Here is an 18177-nt window from a genome sequence, read left to right as displayed (position 1 = left end):
GATTGCTTTTCTTAATTTCGTGAAAATGTTGCCTGCTGCTAGCAGAGCATAATGCTATGCTAGGCTATGATAAACTTACACAAATACTTGTCTAGCTTTGGCTGTAAAGCATATTTTGAAAATCTGAGGTGACAGGGTGATTAACAAAAGTCTAATATATTTCATTAGTGATTTTCATGAATAGGAATATTTTCTAGGGATATTTATGCCCAATGCGTTATGCAAATTAGTGTCAGGCGATGATTACGCTCCCACATACGGGATGGGGAGTTAGTAGAAGTTAAATTAAGTGTAATTCAGTGAAATTATGTATTGCATTAAAATTATATATCTCCTGTCACGTTCTGACCTTTGTTCTTTTGTTATGTCTTTGTTTTAGTATGGCCAGGGCGTGAGTTGGGTGGGTTGTCTATGTTAGTTTTTCTATGATTCGCTATTTCTGTGTTTGGCCTGGTATGGTTCTCAATCAGAGGCAGCTGTCAATCGTTGTCCATGATTGAGAACCATATTTAGGTAGCCTGTTTTCTATTGTGTTTCGTGGGTGATTATTTTCTGTTCTGTGTTTGTATTTCACCGTTCAGGACCTTTTTAGTTTCGTTCTCGTGTTTTGTTGTTTTTGCAAGTATTCGTTTTCATTAAAAGAGAATATGAATACTTACCACGCTGCACCTTGGTCCTCCTCTCTCTCTCCCAACGACGAGCGTTACATCTCCTATCCTAAAAATGTATGCAATTGTATCTATGGGCATGACGCTTCTGGCAACTGGTATGTGAAATCATCAATGGCGTAGTCAACAAAATAACAACAACCAACATCAAATATCTTCAGCATGTGGGGTTCCAGTAGTCCAATGAGAAGTGGAAGTAGAGAGGAGGAGAGCCAGATAAGTGACGGGAGGAGGAAAATGATAAAGCACCTCTCTTCCCATATGCATTGGTGGCTTGAGCCATCGTAGGAGGCTAGCACCTGGCCTGACAGAGACGACAATGGAGCCTTTACAAACCTCTCCACTGTGAAAACCAAAAGTGGCCAATTAGGTAATTAAACCACCCACTACTTCTATTCTTCCATTTTACTTTACAAGGGTGGTGTGTTCATGTAATATAAGGTTAACAAGGGTGGTGTGTTCATGTAATAGAAGGTTAACAAGGGTGGTGTGTTCATGTAATAGAAGGTTAACAAGGGTGGTGTGTTCATGTAATAGAAGGTTAACAAGGGTGGTGTGTTCATGTAATGGAAGGTTAACAAGGGTGGTGTGTTCATGTAATAGAAGGTTAACAAGGGTGGTGTGTTCATGTAATAGAAGGTTAACAAGGGTGGTGTGTTCATGCAATAGAAGGTTAACAAGGGTGGTGTGTTCATGTAATAGAAGGTTAACAAGGGTGGTGTGTTCATGTAATAGAAGGTTAACAAGGGTGGTGTGTTCATGTAATAGAAGGTTAACAAGGGTGGTGTGTTCATGTAATAGAAGGTTAACAAGGGGGGTGTGTTCATGTAATAGAAGGTTAACAAGGGTGGTGTGTTCATGTAATAGAAGGTTAACAAGGGTGGTGTGTTCATGTAATAGAAGGTTAACAAGGGGGGTGTGTTCATGTAATAGAAGGTTAACAAGGGTGGTGTGTTCATGTAATAGAAGGTTAACAAGGGGGGTGTTTGTGTATTCAAAAGGTGCACCGCTTAATATGGAAGCGCAGGTGTACAGTATGAAGTGTGTGTGTGTGTGTGTGTGTGTGTGTGTGTGTGTGTGTGTGTGTGTGTGTGTGTGTGTGTGTGTGTGTGTGTGTGTGTGTGTGTGTGTGTGTGTGTGTGAAAGGTCAAGGATTAAGTATATCAAGGTTGTATTTTACATTTAATTTAGTCAACAAGTGTGGATTAGATGTTGTTTGTTTCTGGGGTTTCCTACTGTAGATGGTAACTTGCTAACAACATACTAGAACTGGCTAACTAATCTCTGATTTACCCTCACTTGCTGGGAGATATCTCATTACTGGTTGGAGGATGATTCCAAAGCTTATTCAAAGGTTTTGGTGTTTAAAATTATAAGTACATTGGTTATCAGGATATATCAGGATATATTATTTATATATTCTTCAAGAATGATATATTCTTCAAGAATCAATGGGTATATATATATATATATATATATATATATATATATATATATATATATATATATATATATATGTATATATATATATATATATATATCAATAATTTAAAAGTAAAAACATTTCTGAAAAAAAGGTTACACCATTAGTGTCCATGAGGACTGCATGGCAGTCATAACTCAGTAATCAGTACAGGTCTTGAGTTCCTAAAGTGTCCACCTACTCATCCATTTAGCCTTTGAAAATGAACAGAATAACAACAGCATATAACAGAATGAAAACAGAATATAAACAGAATAATGGAATAATATAGGATAAGAATAACGTAACAGAATAGCAATAGAATAACAACAGACTAACTACAGAATAAAATAATGTGACAGAATGACAACAGAATATAACAATGTAAAATAACATAACAGAGTAACAAAAGAATATAACAGAATCACAAAACGGAATAACAATATAATAACATAATATACACCGATCTCAACAGCAATGGCTCTAGATTGAGAGTAGTGCTGTAACTGCTGCTCAACCAAATCTTAACCTTAAACATTCCACTACTATAAATGGGGAAATGCTGTTACGGTATAATCTCAAAATCAGTAGGGATAGTCTTCTCTGCGAGGCTGTGAACACACTGGGCCTTTCCTCTCTTGGCTGTGATCAAAGAGGTTGGGAGGACATGTTCTTCTTCTTCCCCTGCCTAGGCCTCACGACAGTCAATGATAAATAATAGAACTCATATGTAGCCCAGGGAAGTCAGAACATAGCATCTCCCCAGAAATCAAGGCGCCACGATCAAAAGATTAACTGTGAAAATGTATGCATGGGAGACAAAACAAAAATGTAACGAGTGTGTCAGTGTATGTGTATGCGTAGGGAAAAGGGGGTGCAGTGTGTGTATGTGTGTGCGCGCATTAAGGTGTGTAAATGACTCAAGACTGTACTATGCGTGGGTGAGCGAGAGAATGCAAGAGCAAGTATGAGAGGGAGAAAGAGAGAGAGTATAAGTGAAAAGGAGAAATCAAGAGCATAGACACAGGAGTCCTCTCATACTTTAATCAACACAATTAGTTCCAGTGAACTGTTCCTATCATGCACAATCATATTTCATCGGAGTGAGATGCATGATTGTAATATGTGTGCTCAATGCTGCTAGTTGTTTCTGCTGATGCCATCCCACAGGGCACACACTGGTTGAATCAACATTGTTTCCACGTCATTTCAATTAAATTACCTTCAACCAATGTGGGATAGATGTTGAATTGACGTCTGTGCCCGGTGGGATCCTTCATGTTTCTTGGTGATTACCTCTTCCCTGCCTTTCTCTACCAATTTCCATGTTCATACAAATTGAGACTGAAGCATCTAGGGACAAAATGCAAACCAGTTACAAACTATTGCATCTTTCATTACTGTCCAGAGGAAGTTGAAATAGGCAAAAAATATGTAAATTTAAAGATGGACGCCATTATAGAGTGTGTGTTACTGATCTGATGTAGTTTCTTTGTGTCCGTTCCACTCTAATAAGCATTGATCTGATGAAGCGCCTTTGTGTCAGTTCCACTCTAATAAGCACTGATCTGATGAAGCGTCTTTGTGTCAGTTCAACTCTAATAAGCACTGATCTGATGTAGCTTCTTTGTGTCAATTCCACTCTAATTAGCACTGATCTGATGTAGCTTCTTTGTGTCAATTCCACTCTAATTAGCACTGATCTGATGTAGCTTCTTTGTGTCAATTCCACTCTAATTAGCACTGATCTGATGAAGCGTCTTTGTGTCAGTTCCACTCTAATAAGAACTGATCTGATGTAGCGTCTGTGTCAGTTCCACTCTAATAAGCACTGATCTGTTGTAGTTTATTTGTGTCAGTTCCCCTCCAATAAGCACGGATCTGATGTAGCTTCTTTGTGTCAGTTCCACTCTAACAAGCACTGATCTGATGTTTTATTCTGGGAGCAAACAAAGCAGATGGCATACTGCATCTTGGTAACCCATGCACTAGGCAGTGGCACAAGTACGCTCAAGTATTATTTTGTTTTTTGATAGGGGAAATGTTTTATACTATATTAGACTGGAGCAATTGTTTTAGTGCACCAGCCATTGTTTATAGTACCTCACATTGTAGTATTGAAATGGTCTCAAGTTAGGACTTTGCAGTGCTCTTGGCTGAAAGTGGGGCATTGGGAAGATGAAGTCAGAGAATGTGTGGAGTATAGACCTGCCTGGATTCTTCTGGAACATTCTGATTTCCCATGCAGTATCAGCTTCAAAGCAGTCTGGCACAATCCCCCAGAGTACCTCAAGCTGCAGGATGTGGTGAGTCAACACACATCAGCCAAACTACTAACACATATATTTGATATGTATGCAAAAGTGGTTGTTAAAAGTATTTGATCATATATCTAAAATACAATTTCATTGTATGCCTGACCTGTGGCCATAAAACATTTTTGGGAGCTTGAATGTATTCTTATTTGTGAGACTGGTCAACAAAGGAGGCACTAGAACATTCTCAATGACGCTGAAGTGATCAGTGAATTGGCCCTCAAGTAGTCAATGCAAGACTTATCCTGACTAAACCGGCCATGATACATGAGTGAGCGTTGCAAAAATAAATGTACACACGTTATTCAATTATTTCATCTACATTGCTAGTGCACGTCAACGAGCGTCTGCGTGGCCAAATGCTAAAATAGAATAGGGTTACAAGTCCAACCTCTCCCATCTCCTTATTGGTAAAAAAATAAAAAGTACAAACCCACTTGGGTGCTTGAAAGATTAACAACTAACTAGGTTTCCCTTTTTATCCTTGGATTAATCATTGGAGTAGAGAAACACACAATTTAGTATGACTCAGGGTCAAAATTATACAAAGAACCAGCTAAAACTAGGCTACCCTGAGCTGAGCAAGTGTAACGGCTCTCAATGGTGGTAGAAAGAGTAGACCAAGGCGCAGCGTGGAAAGTGTTCATGATTTTAATTCAACAAAACATTTTGTCGTGGAAATTTCCTGTATTTACCAAATCATGAGAGCAAACCACACACAAGTCAGAGTTATCATAAAGTCCATCTTTAATTATATGAACTCCATCACAACCCTGTGACTCTCAGATCAATTCAGTGTCTATAAATGAATCCTCTGAGAGTCCTTACACATTGCAACTGAGATCCTTTATGGCAAAGACACACATAGCCAGACAGCATTGGCCATAAATTATCTTTCAGCTTTGTCTCCTAAACTATGTTATTTTCTCGCTCTCAGAACCATAAAACAAAACTTATCAACAGGCATATATCAAATGCCCCCTCCTTGACAATATCACAGAGACACAGTGACTGGCACAGAGACATTGTGGAGCCAAGAGATACACGCTTGACCTCTCCCCTCTCTGCGGCCCAAGTAACTTAGTCCTGACAGAGAACAGATGACTGCAAATGGCGAACAGTATTATACAAAAATAAACATTCTGATGAGAAATAACTCACAAACATATAATGAATATAAAACATCTTACCTATGTTACCCTGTTATGGATGATGCGAATTTTCGCAGCTTTTTGTAAAAAATCGCGCAACATTTCAAAGTCCTGCTACTCATGCCAGGAATATAGTATATCCATATGATAAGTAGGTGTGTATAGAAAACACTCTGAAGTCTCTAAAACTGGTTAAATCGGGTCTGTGGCTATAACAGAACGTGTTTAGGAGTAAAAATCCCTGGTAAAACTGTTTACCAAAAACACCGCCATTCAATGTATTGTTTAAGGCGACCTAAAATAAATGAGGATCGCCTCATTTATCCTTGGTTACAACACGAATAGACCCCTCCTTTCTTGAGGCGCACCACAGTATGTTGTGAAACTGAAAAAATAGACGATGATTTCCAGACTTGCTGCTATCGAATACAGATCGCCCCGTGATCAATTTGATACATCATTCATCGTTTAGAAAAGTCGTTTGAAGTGATTTGTAAAAGTTTATAGGCGACTTTTGTAATTTTAAAAAGTGACGTTGCGTCTTGTAAATGGGCTTTTTGCAGCATCAGACTGGCCTTCAGCAAATGACATTTTGGGTATACAATGACGGATTTAATCGGGAAAAAGACCCAATTGTGATGTTTATGGGACATATAGGAGTGCCAACAAAGAAGCTCGTCCAAGGTAATGAATGTTTTATATTTGATTTCTGCGTTTTGGGTAGCGCCGGCTACCGCAAAATCTGTTGTTTACGTGTCGTGCTGGTATTTTGGGGGGTGCATGCTATCAGATAATAGCTTCTCATGCTTTCGCCAAAAATCATTTTACAAATCTGACTTGGTGGCTAGATTCACAACGAGTGTAGATTTAATTCAGTACCTTGCATGTGTATTTTTATGAAAGTTAGAGATTTATCGAGTACTATACTCGAGTACTATAGGTGGCGCTCTGAAATTTCCGCTGAGCTGTTCCTGTGCAGGGACCACCTCCGTAAGAAGGTTTACCAACTAATTCTGATTATTCCCCAACAACTTATACAAAATACCGAAAATGAAAACGCACAGTTCTGTCAGGCAACAGTAACTAAACAGAAAACAAGATCCCACAACCTAATGGTGGGAAAAAGGGCTGCCTAAGTATGATCCCCAATCAGAGACAAAGATAGACAGCTGCCTCTGATTGGGAACCACACTCGGCCAAAAACAAAAACAAAAAACACAGAATTTCCCATCCGAGTCACACCCTGACCTAACCAAACAGAGAATAATAAGGATCTCTAAGGTCAGGGCGTGACAGCGAGGCAGTTAACCCACTGTTCCTAGGTTGTCACTGCAAATACAAATTTGTTCTTAACTGACTTGCCTAGTGAAAAGGTTATATGAAAAAAAATGTAAAGGTGTCCATATGCACGTCAGGTAAAATAACAACCCAATATCCATCTCACAGGATGGACTAGCAACAGCTTCATCTTAAGCAAAGTACATTGTCTAGACATGGAAGCTGTTAGTCGGCTACAGACTCTTACATTGAAGTGATAGACAACAACATAAAGGGGCTGAAATGAAAGCTAGTTGTTGTTACATTAACATTTGAGTAATTTAGCAGAAGCTCTTATCCAGTTAGCTATCTGAAGATGAATGCACTAGGTAGGAAAACCACATATCCCAGTCATAGTAAGTACATTTTCCTCAAAGTAGCTATTTGCAAAGTTAGAGCTAGTAAGGTGGAAAAAAGTAAAGTAAGTTTTCTGAAGCTAGGCAGGGACTCTGCTGTCCTAGCTTCAGGGGAAAGCTGGTTCCACAATTAGTGTGCCAGGACAGGGAAGAGCTTGGCCTGGGCTGAGTGGGAGCTGCCCTCCTGTACTCGGATTGTGGTGTAGGGTTTGAGCACAGCCTGAAGATAGGGAGTGGCAGTTCCTTTTGCTGCTCCGTAGGCTAGTACCATGGTCTTGTAGTGGATGCGAGCTTCAAGGAGGACCGGGGTGACATAGGATAACTTGGGAAGGTTGAACTTAAGGCAGATTGCAGCATTCTGGATAAGTTGCAGCGGTTTGATGGCACAAGCGGGGAGCCCAGCCAACAGCGAGTTGCAGTAGTCCATATAGGAGATGACAATTGCCAGGATTAGGACCTGTGCCACTTCCCGTGTGAGGTAGGGTCAAACTCTATGGATGTTGTAGAGAATGAAAGGGTGTTGTCCAGGGTCACGCCAAGTTTCTTCGCACTCTGATAGGGAGACCCTGTGGAGCTGTCAACCATGATGGAGAGGTCTTGCAGCGGGCAGGCCTTCCTCGGGAGGAAGAGCAGCTGTGTCTTGTCGAGGCTGAGTATGAGGTGGTGGGCCGACATCCAAGTAGAGATATCTGCCAGGCATGCAGAGATGCGTGTCGCCACCTGGGTGCCAGAAGGGGGCGGGGGGAGAAAAGTAGTTGAGTGTCATTCATAGCAATGATAGGAGAGACCATGTGAGAACATGACTGAGACGAGTGATTTGGTGTATAGTGATACATTTAGTGATACAGAGTGGCTTTAGCAGCAGATACAGAGGAAGAGAAGGTAGAGATGAGGGAATGATAGGTCCTCCAGAAGTTTAGTTTTCCTCCATTTTCACCCAGCTGCCCGCAGCCCTGTTCTGTAAGCTCACAAGGGGACAGTACAAATCATACAGTGGTTCATCCTTTAAAAGTTGTGTCATACTGCGGCACACCTTGCGGGCTGCTGCAGCATTCTGTGGCACGTTATCTATTTGTCAGAAAATGTTTCTGTTAAGGAGAAGTGTATCTATATTTCCATGTCTAACAATTGTATTTTCATCGACATTTATAATGAGTATTTCTGTAAAATGATGTGGCTCTCTGCAATATCACTGGATGTTTTTGGAACTAGTGAACGTAACGCGGCAATGTATACTGAGATTTTTTTATATAAATATGCACTTCATCAAACAAAACCTATATGTATTGTGTATCATGAAGTCCTATGAGTGTCGTCTGATGAAGATCATCAAAGGTTAGTGATTAAGTTTCTCTCTATTTGTGCTTTTTGTGAAAAATGGCAGGGTTTTTCTGTGACTTGGTGGTGACCTAACCTAATCGGTTGTGGAGCTTTCGCTGTAAACCATTTTTTAAATCAGACACTGTGGCTGGATTAACGAGGATTTTATCTTTAAAATGGGGCCTAATACTTGTATGTTGGAGAAATTTGATTTATGAGATTTCTGTTAATTTGTATTTGGTGCCCCGCTAGCAGAACCCCAGTCCTTGACAGGTTAAGAATATCATGGAATATTTGAACATTTTCGTTTCTCCAATGCTTGTCTCAGAGCAGCACCAAACGGTCCTGAAATAGACATCCACAACGGGAAGGCTATGTATTCTGTGCCCAATTATGGTATCGCTCTTCGGTTACACATCCTTGGAATAGCAGAACAGCATAACGGTCTGGGCAGCCCTTGCTGTGCCTGGTGAGCAGTTCTGTTGTGAGAATAGGAATGGAAATGTCAGGGTGAACCGACAACCTGACGAACCCGCTACGTATGTTGACTGCCTGTCGGAGGTGAAGTTCCAGAGCTCACAGATGTGCCTGGCATGGATTGTGACTCCATCTCATTCCTCGCCCTTTTCAATGCGTCATTCTCCACCTGAATCTCCGCCAATGCCGCCTGACTCTCCGCCAATGCCGCCTGACTCTCCGCCAATGCCGCCTGACTCTCCGCCAATGCCGCCTGCCTCTCCACAAATGCCGCCTGACTCTCCGTTAATGCGGAGTGACTCTCCGCCAATACCGCCTGGCTCTGAACCAATGCATCAGCCATCGCCCATATCTCTGCCCTCAGAGAATGTTTCTCTTTCTGATGGTCTGCCTTCAATGACTCGATCTCGCTCTTCAAAGTTTGAATGTAAATCCATGAGCACCTTCATCAGATGAGCAGAATGGTACCTCCCTGAGCTCCCATCATCAGATGAGCAGAATGGTACCGCCCTGAGCCCCCATCGATTATAGTGGCCTATGATAGAAACAGTATATGAATTAAGAATTAAAAGTGACTCCACCACACAAATGCTCCACCACAAGAATCTAGCTTAACTAATTAATCGACTGCTGTTCTTTACTGTATGCTGCACATTTGTATTTAATTTCCAGCGAGACTATTCAAGCCATTGACTCACTGATGAATGAAGATGAGCGATCGGCAAAGGCAATCTGTGGGCATCACAATATCGCTCTAATCACATTCAGAAGACAGTTGAAGAAACTTGTATGGACTTATGGAAAGGCTCGGTAAGAAATGTTATATATATATATTTATTTTATTTAATTTTATTCTCAGAACATTATCCATGTGTGTGCTTGTTTTGTACTGTTCTGTAGTTGCGACCCAATTATTTGTCTGACAAACTAAGAACTTTGCATCCTGACGGCCCAGGCATGGATCAAAGCTGGTGAGACATTCAATAACGTCATCTTCAAAGACTAATCAACCGTGGCCCTTGAGCAATTTGTTCGCCGAAGATCAAGCAGGCGGAGTCCCAAGCATTCGCTCAAACTCCATGTGTGGGGGACAATTTCACGCCAGGGATCAGGCCTATATTTGATTTTTGATGGTAAGTTAGGCTATTTACAAAGCAAAAGGTACATAAAATATTGTAGTCTACACCTCACGGACTGTTATGTGTTCCACAATAAAACACTCTTGCCTCCTTTTAAGGTACAGTGCCTTGCGAAAGTATTCGACCCCCTTGAACTTTGCGACCTTTTGCCACATTTCAGGTTTCAAACATAAAGATATAAAACTGTATTTTTTTGTGAAGAATCAACAACAAGTGGGACACAATCATGAAGTGGAACGACATTTATTGGATATTTCAAACTTTTTTAACAAATCAAAAACTGAAAAATTGGGCGTGCAAAATTATTCAGCCCCCTTAAGTTAATACTTTGTAGCGCCACCTTTTGCTGCGATTATAGCTGTAAGTCGCTTGGGGTATGTCTCTATCAGTTTTGCACATCGAGAGACTGACATTTTTTCCCATTCCTCCTTGCAAAACAGCTCGAGCTCAGTGAGGTTGGATGGAGAGCATTTGTGAACAGCAGTTTTCAGTTCTTTCCACAGATTCTCGATTGGATTCAGGTCTGGACTTTGACTTGGCCATTCTAACACCTGGATATGTTTATTTTTGAACCATTCCATTGTAGATTTTGCTTTATGTTTTGGATCATTGTCTTGTTGGAAGACAAATCTCCGTCCCAGTCTCAGGTATTTTGCAGACTCCATCAGGTTTTCTTCCAGAATGGTCCTGTATTTGGCTCCATCCATCTTCCCATCAATTTTAACCATCTTCCCTGTCCCTGCTGAAGAAAAGCAGGCCCAAACCATGATGCTGCCACCACCATGTTTGACAGTGGGGATGGTGTGTTCAGCTGTGTTGCTTTTACGCCAAACATAACGTTTTGCATTGTTGCCAAAAAGTTCCATTTTGGTTTCATCTGACCAGAGCACCTTCTTCCACATGTTTGGTGTGTCTCCCAGGTGGCTTGTGGCAAACTTTAAACAACACTTTTTATGGATATCTTTAAGAAATGGCTTTCTTCTTGCCACTCTTCCATAAAGGCCAGATTTGTGCAATATACGACTGATTGTTGTCCTATGGACAGAGTCTCCCACCTCAGCTGTAGATCTCTGCAGTTCATCCAGAGTGATCGTGGGCCTTTTGGCTGCATCTCTGATCAGTCTTCTCCTTGTATGAGCTGAAAGTTTAGAGGGACAGCCAGGTCTTGGTAGATTTGCAGTGGTCTGATACTCCTTCCATTTCAATATTATCGCTTGCACAGTGCTCCTTGGGATGTTTAAAGCTTGGGAAATCTTTTTGTATCCAAATCCGGCTTTAAACTTCTTCACAACAGTATCTCGGACCTGCCTGGTGTGTTCCTTGTTCTTCATGATGCTCTCTGCGCTTTTAACGGACCTCTGAGACTATCACAGTGCAGGTGCATTTATACGGAGACTTGATTACACACAGGTGGATTGTATTTATCATCATTAGTCATTTAGGTCAACATTGGATCATTCAGAGATCCTCACTGAACTTCTGGAGAGAATTTGCTGCACTGAAAGTAAAGGGGCTGAATAATTTTGCACGCCCAATTTTTCAGTTTTTGATTTGTTAAAAAAGTTTGAAATATCCAATAAATGTCCTTCCACTTCATGATTGTGTCCCACTTGTTGTTGATTCTTCACAAAAAATACAGTTTTATATCTTTATGTTTGAAGCCTGAAATGTGGCAAAAGGTCGCAAAGTTCAAGGGGGCCGAATACTTTCGCAAGGCACTGTATCATGGCTCAATATTTCTTTGAGGAAGAAATCATCAAGAGAAATGCTGGACCCTATGTCAGAGAGGTGTTTCTGGGTACACATAGTTTCTTTCAAGGTAGGATTATAGCAATATTTTGTTACATTTAGGCCTACTTACATGTATATTTGTAAATATCCAATATTGGCTAAAGTTTTTTTTTTTTCTCCAAATGCAGACAATGACACAAAACACTCTGCAGCCCGGGTTTGCATTGCAAATGAGGGCATAACCTGGGTTAAGATGCCAGCAGAGTAAGTAGACCTTTATGTAGTAAAATAAAGGTTAAATACATTTCTTTATAAATGACCTACAACACCTTCGGTGGGACTACAGTAAATCGTAAAAACGTTTAAAATAATCTCTACATGTAGGTCTCCTGATTTTAAACCCGTTTGAACTTGTTTGGCATCAACTGAAAACATTAATCCGTAACTGTGCCATGCCGACAAGCACAGATGAACTGGTTCAAGGCCATCAAGATGTTTTGGATAGAGAAATTGATGATACAACAAATACATTGATCATGTCAGCAAGGTTTTACCTGTAGTTATGGAGCTGGGTGGAAGTGCGTCTAAAATGTAGTTCATATAAACATCTGCATTTGAATGTCTTTTTTCTCTTTATTTTATTAACAAAAGCATAAAAATGTTGATGAAGAAATACTGTACTGCTGTTTTGAGTTAGAAATGTAACACTTTAGAGTACTTATGCATCAAATACATTGCAAGTGGAGGGATTTCACACACAGTAGCCGGGCTATAAAAAGTATATTGTTCTGCTAATAGGAAACATTTGCATGATGGGCTACACCTGCAAAGACACAGCATCTTGTTAAGATTCTTTATTGTAACCACAATGTCACACAATTTATATCTACCTTTCCAATTACTTTTAGAGTTTGAGATTTACAAATGTGCGCGTTATTAGTTACACTGTTTTAGTTTGATCGTGGAGACTTTTTTTCTTGAAATGATTGTTTTATGTAGGAAGCTACATTTTCGACCAGTTACAATTGTAAGTAGGCCTAATAAAAAAAATCCTACTTCTATTAGGCTTTTAAGCCTCAGCCTACCTCAACCAGTTAAGTCATTTTATATGTCTAGGCTCCGAAGAAATAGACTCCCATTAAGCCCTCTTATTGTTTGTAAAGTGAAATTCAAATTAAGATTATTATTTAAATGAATTGCTCGACTGTTGTAGGTTCTCCATCTGTTGGTGTGCAAAACCTGCACAACAAGTTGGCTATATTTTCAGCACCAGCCACTGTTCACCTCCTATTGTTTCCGCTGCGGTTGCCAGCAGTTGTTTTTTAATTTGAACCTTTATTTAAACTAGGCAAGTCAGGTAAGAACAAATTCTTATTTACAATGACAGCCAACCCCGGATGACGCTGGGCCAATTGTGAGCCACCCTATGGCACTCCCAATCACCGTCGGATGTGATACAGCCTAAATTCGAACCAGGGACTGTAGTAAAGCCTCTTGCACCAAGATGCAGTGCCTTAGACCGCTGCGCCACTCGGGAGCCATGACCAATATAAACTCAGCAAAAAAAGAAACGTCCCTTTTTCAGGACCCTGTCTTTCACAGATAATTAGTAAAAATCTAAATAACTTCAAGGATCTTCATTGTAAAAGGTTTAAACACTGTTTTCCATGCTTGTTCAATGAACCATAAACAATTAATGAACATGCACTTGTGGAACGGTCGTTAAGACACTAACAGCTTACAAACGGTAAGCAATAAAGGTCACAGTTATGAAAACTCGGACTCCGAAAAACACCAAAAGAAAGATGCCCAGGGTCCCTGCTCATCTATGTGAACGTGCCTTAGGCATGCTGCAAGGAGGCATGAGGACTGCAGATGTTGCCAGGGCAATAAATTGCAATGTCTGTACTGTGAGATGCCTAAGACAGTGCTACAGGGATACAGGGTGGACAGCTTCATCGTCCTCGCAGTGGCAGACCACGTGTAACAACACTTGAACAGGATCGATACATCCGAACATCACACCTGCGGGACAGGTACGGGATAGCAACAACAACTGCACGAGTTACATCAGGAACGCACATTCCCTCCATCAGTGCTCAGACTGTCCGCAATAGGCTGAGAGAGGCTGGACTGAGGGCTTGTAGGCCTGTTGTAAGGCAAGTCCTCACCAGACATCACCGGCAACAACGTCGCCTATGGGCACAAACCTACCGTCGCTGGACCAGACAGGACTGGCAAAAAGTGCTCTTCACTGTCGATTCGCGGTTTTGTCTCACCAGGGGTGATAGTCGGATTCACGTTTATCTTCGAAGGACTGAGCGTTACACCGAGGCCTGTACTCTGGAGCGGGATCCATTTCGAGGTGAAGGGTCTGTCATGGTCTGGGGCAGTGTGTCACAGCATCATCAGACTGAGCTTGTTGTCATTGCAGGCAATCTCAACGCTGTGAGTTACAGGGAAGACATCCTCCTCCCTCATGTGGTACCCTTCCTGCAGGCTCATCCTGACATGACAATGCCACCAGCCATAATGCTTGTTCTGTGCGTGATTTCCTGCAAGACAGGAATGTCAGTGTTCTGCCATGGCAAGCAAAGAGTGCAGATCTCAAACCTATTGAGCACGTCTATCACCTGTTGGATCGGAGGGTGAGGGCTAGGGCCATTCCCCCCAGAAATGTCCAGGAACTTTCAGGAACTTTTTTTTGACCCCCCTTTGTTCAGGGACACATTATTTGATTTCTGTTCGTCACATGTCTGTGGAACTTGTTCAGTTTGTCAGTTGTTGAATCTTATGTTCATACAAATATTTACACATGTTAAGTTGTTGAAAATAAACGCAGTTGACAGTGAGAGGACGTTTCTTTTTTTGCTGATATATATTTTTAAATCAGAACATTAACCGTGTGTAGGTAGATGCTTGTATAGGTAGATGTGGAAAGATAGATACAAATGATTTGTTGCAAGTTGGGGGGTTTCACACCTAGCTCGGCTATTAAACAATTCTTTAGTTAAGGTTGAATAGTCTATTGTTCAGCTAATAGCCCATCCTGCTACGCTTGTGAAAAAGTATTAATATTCGTTTTTCCTTTGGGACCCAAATGCATAATGAGTGCTCTAACTCCCCCTTGTGGTGGTCTGGAGCAATGGAGCCGTGACGCTGGGTACCTCTAAGTCCCGCGGTGTAAGCTCGCAACTTTTAAATGAGGAACCACTGTAGGATGCGCAAAGGGAGGAGAGTAGGTTCAAAGAGGCAGAATCAGGAGACAGGAGGGAGAAGGATTTAGGTTGTGCATGCAGGGTACACTAAATTAGAAGGGTTGCAGCCAAGGCGTGGGGAGTGTCTCTACAGCCTACAGGGAGAAGAGCAAACACTTATAGAAAACACACACATAGTTGAAAAAAGCTACAAAAGACCAAAATGAGATCATCTGAAAAGAACTAGGCGAGATACAAAAGTGAGAGACTAGCGTGGAGCCTTCCTCTCATAACTCTGCAGAACCGTTTCAGTTTTGGCGAGAGACTGCTGCTGATACAACCGCCGCTAAAAAAGACAGGGGAGACTGAAGTACTAACGCTAATTGCTAATTGCCTTGCAGAGGGGAAGAGCACACCTCCCGGTACTAATTGCTGATTGCCTAGGAGAGGAAAAACCACTCCCCCTCCAATACAGCCACTGATTACCAAAACAACAACAGTCACAAATTGCCCTGCCCCATAATCATGGTTGATATGTCAACAATCATCTACAAGTTAATAGCAGTCAGCAGTTTACACACCAAGTAGGCTACTGGGAAGACAGGCAGCACTTGAAGTAGATGGTTGTAGCTTGCAAGACAGTACTAAACAACAGATAAAGACAAAAATAATACTTATCACTCCTGGAGATATTAGGAGTCCTCTAGATATAGAATGAAGCATGGTAATTGTGTAATCATTTACATCCAATTAAAATAGACAGAATCAGATTAGTATGACAAGATGAAGTGTGTGGATATGGAAGATGTCACAACACGCATGTCCCTTGACTGATAATGGATTTTCTCTGACAGGAGATCTCAGCTTGTAGATGTCTTGATGTTTTTCCGAGATTTATGATGCATGATGTTCCGTGAGCACTCCTCCGAGAATCATGCAGGTCTGGCTGGGAACTATGTGGGATGGAAAACAGCAATTTGTGACAGAGTTATCGATGAAACAGGAAATACTGCCATCCAGAGGACAGATTAAAAAGAATCCATGATTCACATTTTTGAAGCCATTTTGTTAATCAATACAATGTTGAACATCCTTCACCGTGAAGATGAGCTCCATACCCTATCTGTCTAGTGCCTGCCACAATGGTATTCCAAACTAATTTCCATGTAGTTCTAGTACTTGCTACTTTCTTATTTTTTGTTAACACTGCCCCTTTAATTGTCTCTACAGGTTCAGGAAAGCACCTTCTCACCCTCAGCTGCCCCTGATGTCACCAGGCAGGCCAAAACTCCATCCCGACATAACAAGCAGACATTTCCAGCGGCTTTTAAAACAACTTGTACACTAACAGGGCATTATCACCATTTTCACAGTACAATTCCAACCTCATAGTGTAATTTTTTTTTATACATGTACTCAATGGGTAGTTGCTCGGCAACCTATCTTATTGTCTCAGACATGTTCAGAAAGGGTGGAAGACGATGACAAAACCAAGACTTGGCTCTATATGATGGGAAATGCACTGGTAGCTGTGTTTCACAATGATGCCATGATATCAGTGGAGATGATTGCATTTGACATTGTCTCAAATAGTTTTAAGGTGATACCAGAAGCCCATAAATATGACATACTGTAATGAGTCCTGCAGGATGGGTGGTTTGACTGTTATTGACTGTGTTGTCTCATACTGAATGGATATTAATATATATATATATATATATATATATGTATTCACACACACACTACTGTTCAAAAGTGTGGGGTCACTTAGAAATGGTCCATTAAAATAACATCACATTGATCAGAAATACAGTGTAGACATTGTTAATGTTGTAAATGACAATTGTAGCTGGAAACGGCAGATTTTTTATGGATTATCTACAGGCGTACAGAGGCCCATTATCAGCAACCATCACTCCTGTATTCCAATGGCACGTTGTGTTAGCTAATCCAAGTTTACAATTTTAAAAGGCTAATTGATCATTAGAAAACCTATGTTAGCACAGCTAACATAAACTGTTGTGCTGATTAACTTTCTCCTGAAACGCATCAGTCTATTCTTGTTCCCTTCACAGAAAAGCACAAACTGGCTCTAATCAGAATAGAAAGAGGAGTGGAAGGCCCCGGTGCACAACTGAGCAAGAGGACAAGTACATTAGAGTGAGTGTCTAGTTTCCTCAACTGGCAGCTTCATTAAATAGTACCCACAAAAAACAAGTCTCAACGTCAACAGTGAAGAGCCGACTCCGGGATGCTGGCCTTCTCGGCAGAGTTGCAAAGAAAAAGCCATATCTCAGACTGGCCAATAAAAATAAAATATTAAGATGGGCAAAAGAACACAGATACTGGACAGAGTAACTCTGCCTCGAAGGCCAGCATCCCAAAGTCGCCTCTCACTGTTGCCAATGAGTAGGTGTGTCCTACTCATTGGCAAACTTTTGACTGGTACTGTATATGTATAAACACAGGTCAATCACATGTTTTATTTAACCATTTAACCTTTAACCATGTGGGAGAAATGCAAAACTGACCCAAGATCACCGTCTAAGGGCAACTTCAGCCTATTCCCACCTCAGCCAGCATGTGACAGAGAGGCATCATATTAAACAAACACAGAGGTGGTTTAGGGTGTGTTCCCGACTTCACTAGTCATAACATCGCTGCATGCCACAAGACTTCATAATGTAGGTTCAAACCTTATCTCCAGAGCCCCTGCCTTCCCTATTAGGGTGACCTTTTCCCAAAAGGCCTCAGTCACCAGTCTCCAATTAAAGGTCTGTGTGTGTGTGTGTGAGTGCGTGTGCGTGTGTGTGTGTGTGTGTGTGTGAGTGTGTGTGTGTGTGGAGCGAGGCTAGCTGTTTGATGTGATCAATTTCCCCTGGGCTATCTGGGGTGGTGGTAGTTGCGTGACCTCGAACATTTACATAGATGAAACGTCGTTCTCCAGGATGTTTCCAGCCGAGAGGGTGAACAAGAGGCACATTCTTAAGGAGGTGTCGAGAGAGGAGGTGGGGAGGGAAGGCCGCTGGTGGTGGTGCTGCTAC

General features: G+C 41.3%; 1 pseudogene; it reads right to left on the bottom strand.

Annotated features, from left to right (window-relative positions):
• Window positions 1-5080: 5080 nt before the first annotated feature.
• LOC149978310 (uncharacterized) lies at window positions 5081-9409 on the bottom strand (annotated as a pseudogene).
• Window positions 9410-18177: the final 8768 nt, after the last annotated feature.

The sequence above is a fragment of the Oncorhynchus mykiss genome, chromosome 14 (genome assembly GCF_057628025.1).
Source record: "Oncorhynchus mykiss isolate SJ-2025 chromosome 14, ASM5762802v1, whole genome shotgun sequence".
In the NCBI taxonomy this organism is placed as follows: Eukaryota; Metazoa; Chordata; class Actinopteri; order Salmoniformes; family Salmonidae; genus Oncorhynchus; species Oncorhynchus mykiss.
The sequence above is the reverse complement of the archived record's forward strand: the minus strand, read 5'-3'. Positions and strand labels throughout refer to the sequence as shown.